This window comes from Phaseolus vulgaris, chromosome 8, assembly GCF_000499845.2.
Source record: "Phaseolus vulgaris cultivar G19833 chromosome 8, P. vulgaris v2.0, whole genome shotgun sequence".
NCBI lineage: Eukaryota > Viridiplantae > Streptophyta > Magnoliopsida > Fabales > Fabaceae > Phaseolus > Phaseolus vulgaris.
The window spans coordinates 30,372,657-30,385,385 of record NC_023752.2 but is presented as its reverse complement, the minus strand read 5'-3'; the positions used below and the strand labels follow the sequence as shown (position 1 = coordinate 30,385,385).

General features: G+C 32.6%; 1 long non-coding RNA gene across 1 annotated transcript; it reads left to right on the top strand.

The window, feature by feature from the left end:
- Positions 1 to 9,905: 9,905 nt before the first annotated feature.
- LOC137825895 (uncharacterized) lies at positions 9,906 to 12,204 on the top strand. The gene is made up of 4 exons (XR_011083373.1): positions 9,906 to 10,353; positions 10,429 to 11,769; positions 11,863 to 11,951; positions 12,033 to 12,204. It is a non-coding gene; the product is annotated as an uncharacterized lncRNA (long non-coding RNA).
- The last annotated feature ends 525 nt before the right edge of the window (positions 12,205 to 12,729 follow it).

The window sequence follows — 12,729 nt, the reverse complement described above, 5'->3', positions numbered from 1 at the left end:
TAGTATCCCCTTCTCCAAGACTCTTATTCTAATTATTTTTCTTATTCTATAATTGCTTACCTGCTTTCCGTGTAAATTTTGTAGTCCAAACAAGAAGATGCTCATTGAAAAGTCGTAACATACCTAAGGGATTGCTTTCTCAACCCCATGTTTTCCTCCTGCACCCCACTGATGTGTAGGAGATTATTATTTTCTTTTAGAAGTGAAGTTCATAGAAGTTGAAGACTTGAGGCATATCGTAGCATTTTTTATTTTAAAAAGATAAAAGGATAAAATTATACTCTTCATGTATTTTCTTTGTAAATGAGATATACTTTAAAGGTTGAGATCATTGACTTGAGTTTTTTTTTAGTTTCTACTCCTTGTACATTATTTGGATTAACATAATATTAACACAATTATTTTTATAAATACATTTTCTAATTGGTTATTGATTTAAGAGGTTGTACTTCAATTATCTGTGTCTTATGTTCCCTCACTTCAAGCCTGTGTGGCTGTTAAATTTAAAAACGGTCTTTGTTAAATTGTAACATTTAAGTTAATTCAAGACCATCCAATCACCTCATTATTTGTTAAAAAGAGTAGAGAAGTAAAGTATTTTTGTATGAATAATTAATATTTAAAAAAATTTAAAATATTTTTTTATCGTCAAAGTCCACATCAAACATATATCCGTCAAGCTCATTTTGGATGTGTTCAATTTTTGCCTAAATTGCGAGAAGACCCGTGACGAAGTAAAAGTTAACTAAGGTTTTTGGGACTATGATTAATGAATCTCCACATAATTATCATCATGTAATAACATTAATTTGGACAAATATATCATGTGAATCAATCTTATTAACACACAATTAATATGATTTCACCTAATTTGATTTCAAGGCACAATATCCCAACTCCATTAATACGTTCATTTAATCATACAATATCTCTGATTATATTACATAAATACTCTAATTATATTGCAAAGTACTCCAATTTATATACATTATACTATGATATGCCACATTAAAACCTGGAGAAACAAGTGTCAAAGATCCAAGTCCATGAAAGCTTATAAATAGATTACCACTTACAAGGAGTAATCTCAACTCATATTTTTGCACAATACTCACTGTATACATTGAATTTGATACTCTTCTTGATTTGAACGTCGGAGTAATTTCTGCAAGTGTCGTACCCTCATTCCTTTGGAGCCAATTCACTAAAGCTTGAAGGGAGACTACTCGAAGCTACCTCGAATTTCGACTGACCTCATTTGGCGAGAACATTTTGGCGACCAAAACAACTTAGATTTACTCTGGTTTGAACAATATTCAGACCGACTTGTCCGACCAAAACAACTCAGATTTACTTTGATAGGAGTGATATTTACTCTGGTTTGCCAAGCGGTGCAGATGCGTGGAGGCACGTTAGTTGTGGCAGTGCATAATTCTTGGTGGATCGCGAGGTGCTGGTTGGTGCCTTTCTGCGTTAGTCTTCGAACTATGCAGGAGCAGGCTTCGACTGTACAGTGCAGACGTGCGTGGAGAGGGGAAGGCACCACATCTTGGCAGTGCAGCGGTGCAGTTTTGGCGTTGGAAGTTTCCAAGTGGGAGTCTTGGCCTCTACAGGTTTCTTGATTTCTTAGAGTTGTTTGAAAGTGTAAGAAGTGGTTCCAATTAAGAAGTTATATGCTCCATAAGGACAACGAAAAATCTTTGTCCAGGCCTTGGACAATACTTGTGACATCTTTTTATCCCAGTTGCCTACACCTTGTATTAAGGGAGACATGGTTGTTGTCCAGGTTGAAGAGAAAGATTACTTAGCGGGTCTTGAAGATTGTAAGAATCACCTACATGGGAGAATTATTTTATCTAAGGGTGACCAACCCCTCACACATCTTGATTTAACAAAAAAATTGTAGCTTGTGTGAAAAGCTCTCGGACCATAAAAAGTTATGCCGCTTGGCAAGGGCTTCTATGAATTTGAGTTTTCTTCTTTAGAGGACATGAGGTGGGTTCTAGAGGTTGGTTCATGGTAATTATCTCCTGGCTTCTTGAGGCTATTTGCTTGGAAAAAATATTTTGTCTCATCTACTATGAAAAGCACTAAAACCCAGGCCTGGGTTCAACTTTACAATTTGCCTCTAAAATATTGGAGACCGAGAACTATATTTTCTATTACTAGAGGAATTAGTACCCTTTTGTATTTGGATGATCATACTATGAAAAAAGATAGGGTTTTTTTGCTAGAGGGCTTGTGGATATTGATCTGTTATCCTCTCTTCCTGATCAACTTCTTGTTGAACGTTTAAGGTTTGCTTTGATAGTTGATGTGGAATATGAGTGACTCCCTCTATTTTGCTCTCATTGTAAGATGATCGGGCATGATCTTGCTCAGTGTTGTGTGTTTAATGCTTAGAATCCTATTCTTGTTGGTCCTCAACATAAGTCTTCTCAGAACAAGAAAATTACCAATGATAACCAAGATCAGGGGAAATCTTTGGGGGCTACATGGTTCACAAACAATATAAAGAGTATAGGAAGAAAACTTTTATTGAAGTGATTGATTCTCATAATAAGATCTTTTATAGCTTTGCTGGTAATCTGACAACCACGGTTTTTTGGTGGCACTAAAGCTGGGACACCACTGGGTAACTTTATTCAGATAAAACAGATGAAGGGGAGGATATATTTTTTGAGATGCCTCCCATGGAGGATGCATCGACTCATGATATGTCCTCGCCTAGGAAAAATTTGTCAAATACCCTTTCTGGACAAGAGAAGGTGTTAGAATCACCTTTTTGCAGCAACTAATCCGCATTCACATATTTTTACAAATGTTATTGATAAGGTTACTGCTTCTAATACTACTATGGTTCCACCTCTGCCAAGAACGAGTTCTCTTAAACAATCACTTGCTGCAACCAAAGTTCTACTTCCTGATAATAGTATGTTGGCTCTACAAAATCCTTTTTTATCCCTTGCTGGTTTAGAAAATGAAGATGTGACAGGTGACCCTAATACTAATAAGTCAGTTATCACGACTCAAATTGTTGATTTACATCATAATGAGCATATAATTGCAACAAATCAGGTGGCATCTAATTTTTGGAATGATCATAGTGAGGTTGGGGAGAATGTTAGTGATAATGGGGAGGATATTGTACACACCACTAGAAAACCAGGGAGACTGCCTAAAGGGGTTGGTAAATCCAAAAAAACTAGTTTCATCCAAAAAGTTACAATGAAGGTTTATTTTTATTTTATTTGAATGCTAGAGGCCTGGCAAACCAACAAACCGTGGAGATGTTGTTTAATTTACTTAAACAACATAATCCTCTTCTTGTTTTCATTGTTGAACCTATGATGCCTTACACTAATGCTTTAGAAGTTCTTTTCAAAAATTTTAATCTGCATTTGGTTGCTAATTCTCCTATCATTAACAAAGTTGTTAAGCTTTGGTGTTTGACTGTCCAAAATTCCTAGTTCATTCTCAATTTATTTCTGTAAATTGCATTTTGCATAATAAATGCTTTAGCTTTGTAGAGGTTTATGGAGCTAACACATACTTGGTTATAAGACTTTTGTTGAGGGATATTAGCTTCTTCACTGGCCCTGGTGTATTTTGGGAGATTTCAATGTTGTTCTCTCGACTGATGATTACAAAGGTATGGTTGCTCCTAATTATGTTTCTTATAATAAATTTCTTGATTGGATTAATAATAATAATAATAATATTAATAATAATAAATCTCTAGTCCTTGTTATACTTGGAGTAATGGGAGGAGAGGGATACAAAAAATTGATAGAGATTTTTGTAATGAAGAGTATTTGGATGAATGGTCCTCATGTACTTATCAAGTTCTTGTTAAAAATTCTTCTAATCACTCCCCTCTTCTTGCTAGTCTTTCTTCTAGTAACTGTTTACATAAGGCTAGTGCTTTTCGATTCTTTAATATGTGACTTCATGATAAGTCGTGTATGAAGCTTATTCATGATTCGAGGAAGCATACTGTTGTTGGTTGTCCTGTGTATATTTTGCAACATAAATTGAAAATGTTGAAAATTTAGCTCAAAAGTTGGAATAAAAATTATTTTGGTAATATTCAGAGTGAAGTGATTCTTAAGCAGACTTCCCTACTTGTTATTCAACAAAGTTTAAAGACACCTAGTTCGCCACTTCTTGAAACGCTTATTTTTCAAGAAAAGATTGCTAAAGAGTAGCTCGAGCATGCCCTTCATTGTCAATACTTGTTTTGGAAAAAGAAGGCCAGGATGCTCTAGTTTAAAGATGGGGACAAAAACATTGAGTAAAAAAATGAAATAATTCTAGTGGGATTTTATTTATATTAACCTCTATGTTGATTCTAATCCTGCCATGGTTTCCTCTAAGGAGAATATTATGTTGATTAAATGCCCTAATTATTTGGAAATCAAGAATGGTCTTTTTAATCTTAATGGTAATAATGTTCTTGGTCCTGGTGATTTTGGTGGTGTTTTCTATCATTCTTGTTGGGAGATTATTGTTAGAATGTGTGGACAAAACAAAAGGTGGGTGAATTGTTTTCACAAGAATTTTGCAAAGATTGGAAGTAGAGTGAATAGATATGTAAAAATCAATTGGTTGATTTTTTGTTCGACTGGATAAAATATAAGATTTACAGTTCTTTATGAAAAATCAATCAGTTGTTTTATCGAAACAATTGCTTGTTTATACCAGAAAACAAGGAGCATAATATAAAGCAATGTATAAGATCAGGGAAAGAGAGATTCACACAGAGAGATTTATACTGATTCACTCTCAACCAAGAGGTACATCCAATCCTCAACTAACCACTGAGAATTCACTATGCAATCAAAACTAGATTACAAAACACACTAAGAATGTTGATCTTGAACCCTTCAAGAACACACAACACTCTTTGGCAACACCATAGTTTCCAGAAACCCTTTCTGAATCTGACTTACACACAACTACAGTATTCAAAGAAGGAAATAGAATACATATGGGTTTTACAAAAAAATAATACAAATGAATAGAAAACCCAAATTTTATTTCACACACAAGCAATGATCCAAAAGCTCTTGATCTTCTCTTGAAAACGTTTTTAATAAACTCTCTTTCTTTTTCTTTTCAAATGATCACAAAACCGTCTTTATATAGACTCAAAGAAGTGGTTAAAACTGTTAGATCATTAATTAAAAGCAGTTAGAAACATTTAAAAAAGTTTGGAATTCATAACAAAATTCTGTTAAAAAAACAACTGATTGATTTATTTTTCTATTAAGGATTTCACATAAAACAACCAGTTGTTTTATTGAAATAACTGACTGTTTTTTGCCTTACAAAAAAGATAAAGAAAGAAAAGTTTTTTCAAAACCTTTGAAAAACACTAAGCGCCAATCAACCAGTTGTTTCGATAAATCAACTGGATTAAATTCTTGCTGACTTCACAAGACCTTGAACAACGACTTTTTCACCTAATTGAAAGCTCGAAACAACTGACTAAAATTTTCACAGCTTTTTAGAAAACACTTCTTTCAAAAGAGATAATCAATCAAGTGAGCTTGGATTAATACTAGATGTGAATTGACAATTCAAAAACTACCAAACAATATACACAAACACATCAGCAGGTTCTTTTAGTCTTCAAAGTAGATTTAGAAGCATCAAAGCACCTTGTTCAACAATTATTGAGACTGATGTTTGCAAAGCTGTTTAACAATATTTTAAACAAAACTGGATTCTTCTTAGGATGAATAGTAATGTGATTTCCCTCATTCCTAAGATTCCAGGTTTGTGTAGGGATGACAAATTCATGATTGTATTGGTATTGTTTCTGAGGCTACTAACATGCTTTTTAAAAAGGTGAAAGGAGGTAATGCGACTTATAAAGTTGATATTCATAAAACATTTGACAATTTGAGTTTGAATTTCTTATTACTGGTTTTGAAATAGTTTGGATTCCATCCTTTATTTTTCAGTTGGATTATTACTATTCTTTGATCAATTATAGTCTCTATTAGGACGAATGAAACTTTTGTGGTCTTTTTTCCTTGTATTAGAGGTGTGAGACAAAGGTGATCATTTATCTCCCTTGCTTTTCTATCTTGCGGAGGAAGTTCTGAGCAGAGGCATTTCTAGGCTTGTGAATGATAAGAGGATTCCACATATGGCTAGCCCTAAAGGTTATATCACTCCTTCTCACATTTTATATGTTGATGATATATTTGTTTTTTATAGGATGGATAATAAGTATCTTAAAAATTTGAGTATTTTTCTTAAAAAATATGGTGATTTTTTTGGTCAGTATGTTAACAATTCTAGAAATACCTTTTTCACCATGATAATTTTGCAAGATTCATTACAAAAATTTAACGTCATATTTCTTGCAGTTATGGCCTTTTAACTTTTAACTATTTAGGGGTGCCTATCTTTGTTGGTGCTCCCAAGCTCAGGTTTCTTCAACCTTTGGTTGATAAAGTTAAATTGAAACTTGCATCTTGGAAAGGGAAATCTATTAGCATGATGGGTCGGATCCAATTGGTTAATATTGTGGTTACTGGTTTCCTTGCTTATAGTTTTAATATGTATACATGGCCTACTTCTATTCTTAAGTAAGTTGAGCAGCGGAGTAGAAATTTATTTGGACTGTTGATATTATGAAAAATGCATATCTACGATTAATTGGGCTAAGATCTTTTCTCCTCTTGAGAATGGAGGATTGAAGATTAATAACCTTCAGTAAAAAAATAATGCTTACCTTCTCAAGCTTACTTGAAACTTTGCTTATAGTAATAAGCCTTGGTCTCTTCTCTTGAAAACCATAGTTCTTAAATCTAAGTATCAACTTAGATTAGCTTATAAATCCTTTGCTATTTGGCCTGAGATTAAACAGTTTTATAACATTATTCATACCTCTTGGATTGTTGGTACAGGTACTGATAGTAATTTGCAGAGGTACCTGATGGTTTTGGAACCCTAGTGACTACAATTTGCAATTTTGGAATGGTTGTGATTGGATTATTCCATCAACTTTACAATAAGTGAATTATATTTTTGAACATATCATGATTAGGTAGGAACAGGATACTTCTAATAGGACTCTAGAAGACTAGTCATTTCAATCTCAAATTTACTAGGAAATTTTTCTTAAATCCAGGAGTTCCTTGTGGTTGGGTAAGATCATTTGGTCTCAATATATTCCTCCTTCCAAAACTTTTTGGAAAGTTTTTCATGGGCAAATTCCTACGGATCAACACATTCAGCATAGAGGTTTGCATTAATGTTCTATGTGTACTCTTTGTGAAAAGAAGGAAGAATCTATTCATCATTTATTTTTTCAATGTCCTAATACTTTGCATATTTGGAGTTGGATTCAGAAATTTTTTCTTAATTCTCACTTCTCTAATGTGGATCTCCTTTCTTTTATTAAGAACGATTATTAAGAACGATGATAGTCCTTTGATTAATTTGATTAAAATTATTGTGATTACCTTCTCTATTTGGATGATATGGTATAATAGGCTTTCATCTAGTCTTTTCTTAGAATTCTTTATTAATAGGTATAAATACCTAAGTATCACTTTTCTTAGTTTTTTAAATATGGGTTTTGGTCTTATCTCCTCATATTTTCTTGTATTTCCTTTCTTTATTTCTTTTTTCCATTTTAATAATACTTTTTTCATGTGGTGGCAGATGATTGTTGATACTTAAGGTGTCAACCTAGCTGAGATGTCAATTTTCATAGTGATGCCTAACATGAAAGCTTTTCTAAATAGGTATAAATACCTAAGTATCACTTTTCTTAGTTTTTTAAATATGGGTTTTGGTCTTATCTCCCCATATTTTCTTGTATTTCCTTTCTTTATTTCTTTTTTCCATTTTAATAATACTTTTTTCATGTGGTGGCAGATGATTGTTGATACTTAAGGTGTCAACCTAGCTGAGATGTCAATTTTCATAGTGATGCCTAACATGAAAGCTTTTCTAAATAGGTATAAATACCTAAGTATCACTTTTCTTAGTTTTTTAAATATGGGTTTTGGTCTTATCTCCCCATATTTTCTTGTATTTCCTTTCTTTATTTCTTTTTTCCATTTTAATAATACTTTTTTCATGTGGTGGTAGATGATTGTTGATACTTAAGGTGTCAACCTAGCTGAGATGTCAATTTTCACAGTGATGCCTAACATGAAAGCTTTTCTAAAAAAAAAGAAATAGTCAGTTAGTTCAGTAAATCAATTAAATGTTTTAACAAAATTTTGTTATGTTTTCCAAACTAGTTTTAATTGACTTAACTGTTTTCATGAATTTTAAAAATTGTTTTTACAATCATTTGAAAACTATATAAAGATGTTTTCTAAACCTTTTGAAGCTAACACTTTTAATATCAAAAAACAAATTTAAAGCAGTATTGAAATTCTCAGAGAGTATTTTCATTCTTGAATCATTCTGTTGTGTAAAGAAGTTTTTCTGAGTTTGTAATTCTTTGTATTCATTCTCTTTTGTAATCTCAAGTGACTTCATTTCAAATTTTATTGTAATATGTTCTTACGAAGATCCATATAAGGTTTCTGGTTTTTATGTTGTGTGTAAGAGGTTGTCTTTCTTGAAGGATTCAATAAACAAAGCTCTTGTGTGCAACTCTTGTAATCCTTGATTTTGTGTTTCTCAGTGGTGTGTAGCTTTTGTTTCAGAGTGAATCAGTATAAATTCTCTATGTGGTTCTCTCTTTTATTGCATTATTGTTTTCTGGTTTCTAAATAACAATTCAATTGGTTAATTACACATAACAACTGAATTATACTCTTTTTTACGCGTGCTTCTCTTTTTACAGTCGATTGAATAATGATTTCAGTTAGTTGATTTTTGAGAAATTTTCAATCTGACTTATACATTTGTGAAAATTACAAAAATCTTTTATAAACAATTCACTCCCCTCTTTGTTTATTGGCCATATATTCTAACATTATGTTTTTCTACAATTTAGATTCCTATAATTTACTTTCTTGCAATTTACATTCTTGTCATTTACTTTCTCACAATTTACATTTCTTTCGTTTCCTATTACCATTAGACACTCTCTTTTCTATCAAGTAGAACTATATGACGGTCTAGTAAACAATTGTTGACTAGATGGCCTAACAATTGTACTTAGCCTTTTTTTTGTGCATGAACTCTTTTGTATTTTAGAGTCCACTGTGGTACGAACACGACGCCAACACTACTCATAATTTAGCCTCAATTTTTTTTAATTTGCATTAGCCTTAAACAACATTAAAACGATATTTTATTGAAGAGATTTTATGTGAAAACACATAAAATTATAATTATAGACAAAATTTAACTGACCCATTTCAAGCTTATCAAGGTATCATATGATGATGTTTTTCACACTGTCATTTTTTTAAAAGAAATATTTTTACCATTTAATAAAATAAATTAATGCCAAATGTTTTCTTACGCATGGAGAATTTCATACAAAGTTTGTATAGATGTAAAAAGAGCATTAATGGCGGTCTCAGAAACTTCTACTAAACATTTTTTTTTAAGATATTAGAAGAATGAATGAGGCACTACAAGAATTTTTAATTTTAAAAGAGGTTTATTAGTAGAGGTTAGAGTAACCTCTAGGAACAGTGGAGGTTTAATTTTTAATTTTCGCCTCCAATAAGTCTCGGCGGTTTCTAAAAAACCTCAGTAAAAATTTTATTGTTTTAAAATTTTTAAGTGAAGGTTTTTTTTTCTGAAACTTATTTTACACATTTATTGTATTTTTTTGAAAGACTTTTTAGCTTTTTCTCTTGACTTATCACTTTTTACTCTGTTTCCTACATGAAACTCTTCCTATTGTTGTTAGTCCCCTATTTCAAGTGATGTGAAGGTGTTACCGTAAGAGATTTATTTATCCCTCTATCTTCGCTTCTAACTAACTTCACTTTCCCTTCGAAGACCTTCGCAACACGTTTTTAAAAGCTCTCATCGCCAATTACCCCTCTGACAACAATCACACGCCGCCGATCTCCGTCGCTCAAATGGAAAGCTCTGGAAGCTTCAGTTCCTCCGTTGTCAATGTTGTCGACATCTTCGCCTACAACTTTGCATCCTCAACAACAACTCCTCCTTCTCCGCCGGAGAATCCTCCACCCGAACCATCCAGTTCTTTTTGATGACCGACTCCGGTGTCTCGCCGGCATGGCTGGATGTCTCGTCGAAGGTGAATCAGCACGGTGCCACCGTGGAGCAGAGGATCACTTTGCGGCAGCTGCAGGTGAAGAAGAGCCATTGTGGACGGAGGTCACGAAGCTTGCAGTATCACAACGTCACTTTCCATCGCAGAACAAGAAGATGTGAATCGCACATTTGGTTAGTAGATTGTGGTAGTTTTTCTTTCTGCACGCTACAATGTCTGAACACGTTGTGTGCTTTTGGTTTGTGCAGGGATTGCCGCAAACAAGTGTACTTAGGTGAGGTCGCTATTAGAGGATTCGTTTTACGTTATGTGCGCTTTCTTTCTTTTGTAGGTGGATTTGACACACGGCGCATTCTTTTGGTGCCTTCTAAAAAAAATTTGTGAAACTAATTGTCCATTGAGAAATGTTGCAAATTAGATGAATAATGTGGATTGAATTAGAATGGTGGTGAGAATGGCACGTCTTATTCTTGAAAAGAACAGAAAAATTCACGTCAAACAGTTTTGTCATGTACAAGAGAGTGAGTTGGCTGATACAGTTTCTCAACTGCCATGCTATTTTACATGTGAGTGAATTATCTGATAGATGAAGCTGCTCCAGAACCATGAGCTTCTGATATATTACTAGAAAAATTATAAATTAAATAAGCTTGGTGCTGCACATCAAGTAATGGATGACATCGTCAACCAACTGCTTGCAGTTCCTTTAATTGGTTCAGAGGCATTGTTCAACATGATTATATAATATTTCACCCAGAGACAGAAGTTGACTAGAGTTGTCAATGTGTTTAAGCACGTGAAAAGTGGGAGGAATTTAATTTACTGTTATAGGCCTTTTATTAGAATCTATATTATTCTTTTTCAGCATTTTTGGGTAGATGAAGCAACTCTATATAAACCATGTCTATATGAAAATAATTTTTAACTTCTCTAATTGGATATAGTGATGATGGCGAGAATATGGCTCTTATCTATGAGTATATGGCTAATGGAGACTTGATCAGGTATTGTGAAGGTCAATTTACTCCATTTAATTTTATTTCTCACTGTATTACAATTTAGGGTGGTTACATAATTTGTTAATGATTGTATCCACCTTAGCTAGATCAAAAAGGTACTGGTGGAAAGTAAAGGCTTCTGACTCTGTAATTGTCTTAATTATCTGCATAAAGACTCTAAACAGTCATTGCATTCCAGTAATATATAACAAACCATTCAAGTCAAATCAGATACATTTAAATGAAGCATAAAAATTGAGTCAAAGATCAGGTGTATGAACTGGAAAACAAGTTTTTATATCATTCTGCACCAAAACACGATGCCTTTTTATTTTATTTTTTTGTGATTTCAAACTCATGCATTCCTTTGTGGATTCATAAAAATGTAGGCAAAAGCAAAAATATATTGAGTTGGAACCAACGACTTCAAATTGCTGCTCCTTTTTGGTTTTAGCATAACTGCTGCTCTAAATATTTCTTACCATTCCTCATTCACTTGCTTTTCCTTGCTAACATACTAACATGTTTTCATATCCTTCCTTTTCATTTAAAACTTCAACTGGAATTGCGATTGATTAACAGTTTACCTTGGTGAGTCATTTAATGATGAGAGCCAAGATTTTGGTTTAATTATTCTGTCAATCAATTATAAGTTGACAAGAATTTATCTTTCAAATATCATAGGGGCTTATGATGAAGAAGAATCAGCTGCCAGAGTATATGATTTAGCCGCACTTAAGTACTAGGGAACTTCAACTTTCACCAATTTTCCAGTAAGATGACAGTAATTACTTATATAATACTTCATTTAGGTGCAAATGATTCATCTGATGCTCCTTATACTTTCAAAACAGATATCTGATTACGGGAAAGATATGGAAATAATGCAAACTATGACCAAAGAGGAGTATTTGGCCACTTTAAGGAGGTAAATACTTGTAATTTTTTTTTCCAGCAGACCTTGAGAAGGTGGAGGGAATTAGCTGCAGTTTTATAAGAGATATAAATAGTATAGTACTAGTATGACGCACGAAAATTTTTACAACATTTTATTATATATAAATATTAATATTATAATTAAAAAAAATTATTCCTTTACATAAGAAAATTGTAAAATTAAGCAAATGAAATTAAAATGTTAAAAAATTTAACTTAACTTATTATAAATTTGTAATATATATTAGTAACTATGAAGCTCACACACTTCTTTTAAATGGTGTGTCGGTGTCTGATATTTGTATCAGACACGACACTCGTAAGTCATATATCCGTGAAGTGTTCAATTTAAAAAGTATTTGTTAGATTTTTGATAATTCTAGTACGATTTTAACACAATTTTAAAAAGGAAAAATACATTAATTTTCTAAAAATACAAACTTTATTGTATAAATTGTTATTATATTTATAAAAATAAGAAACAAATCCTTGTGAAACAGTCATGAAAAACATCTTTCTACTCCAAAAAAATAATCTGGAACATACTTGTGCACATAAATCTTTATTGTCAATTTATATAATTCATAATTATATAATATATAGAACCGTGTCCCC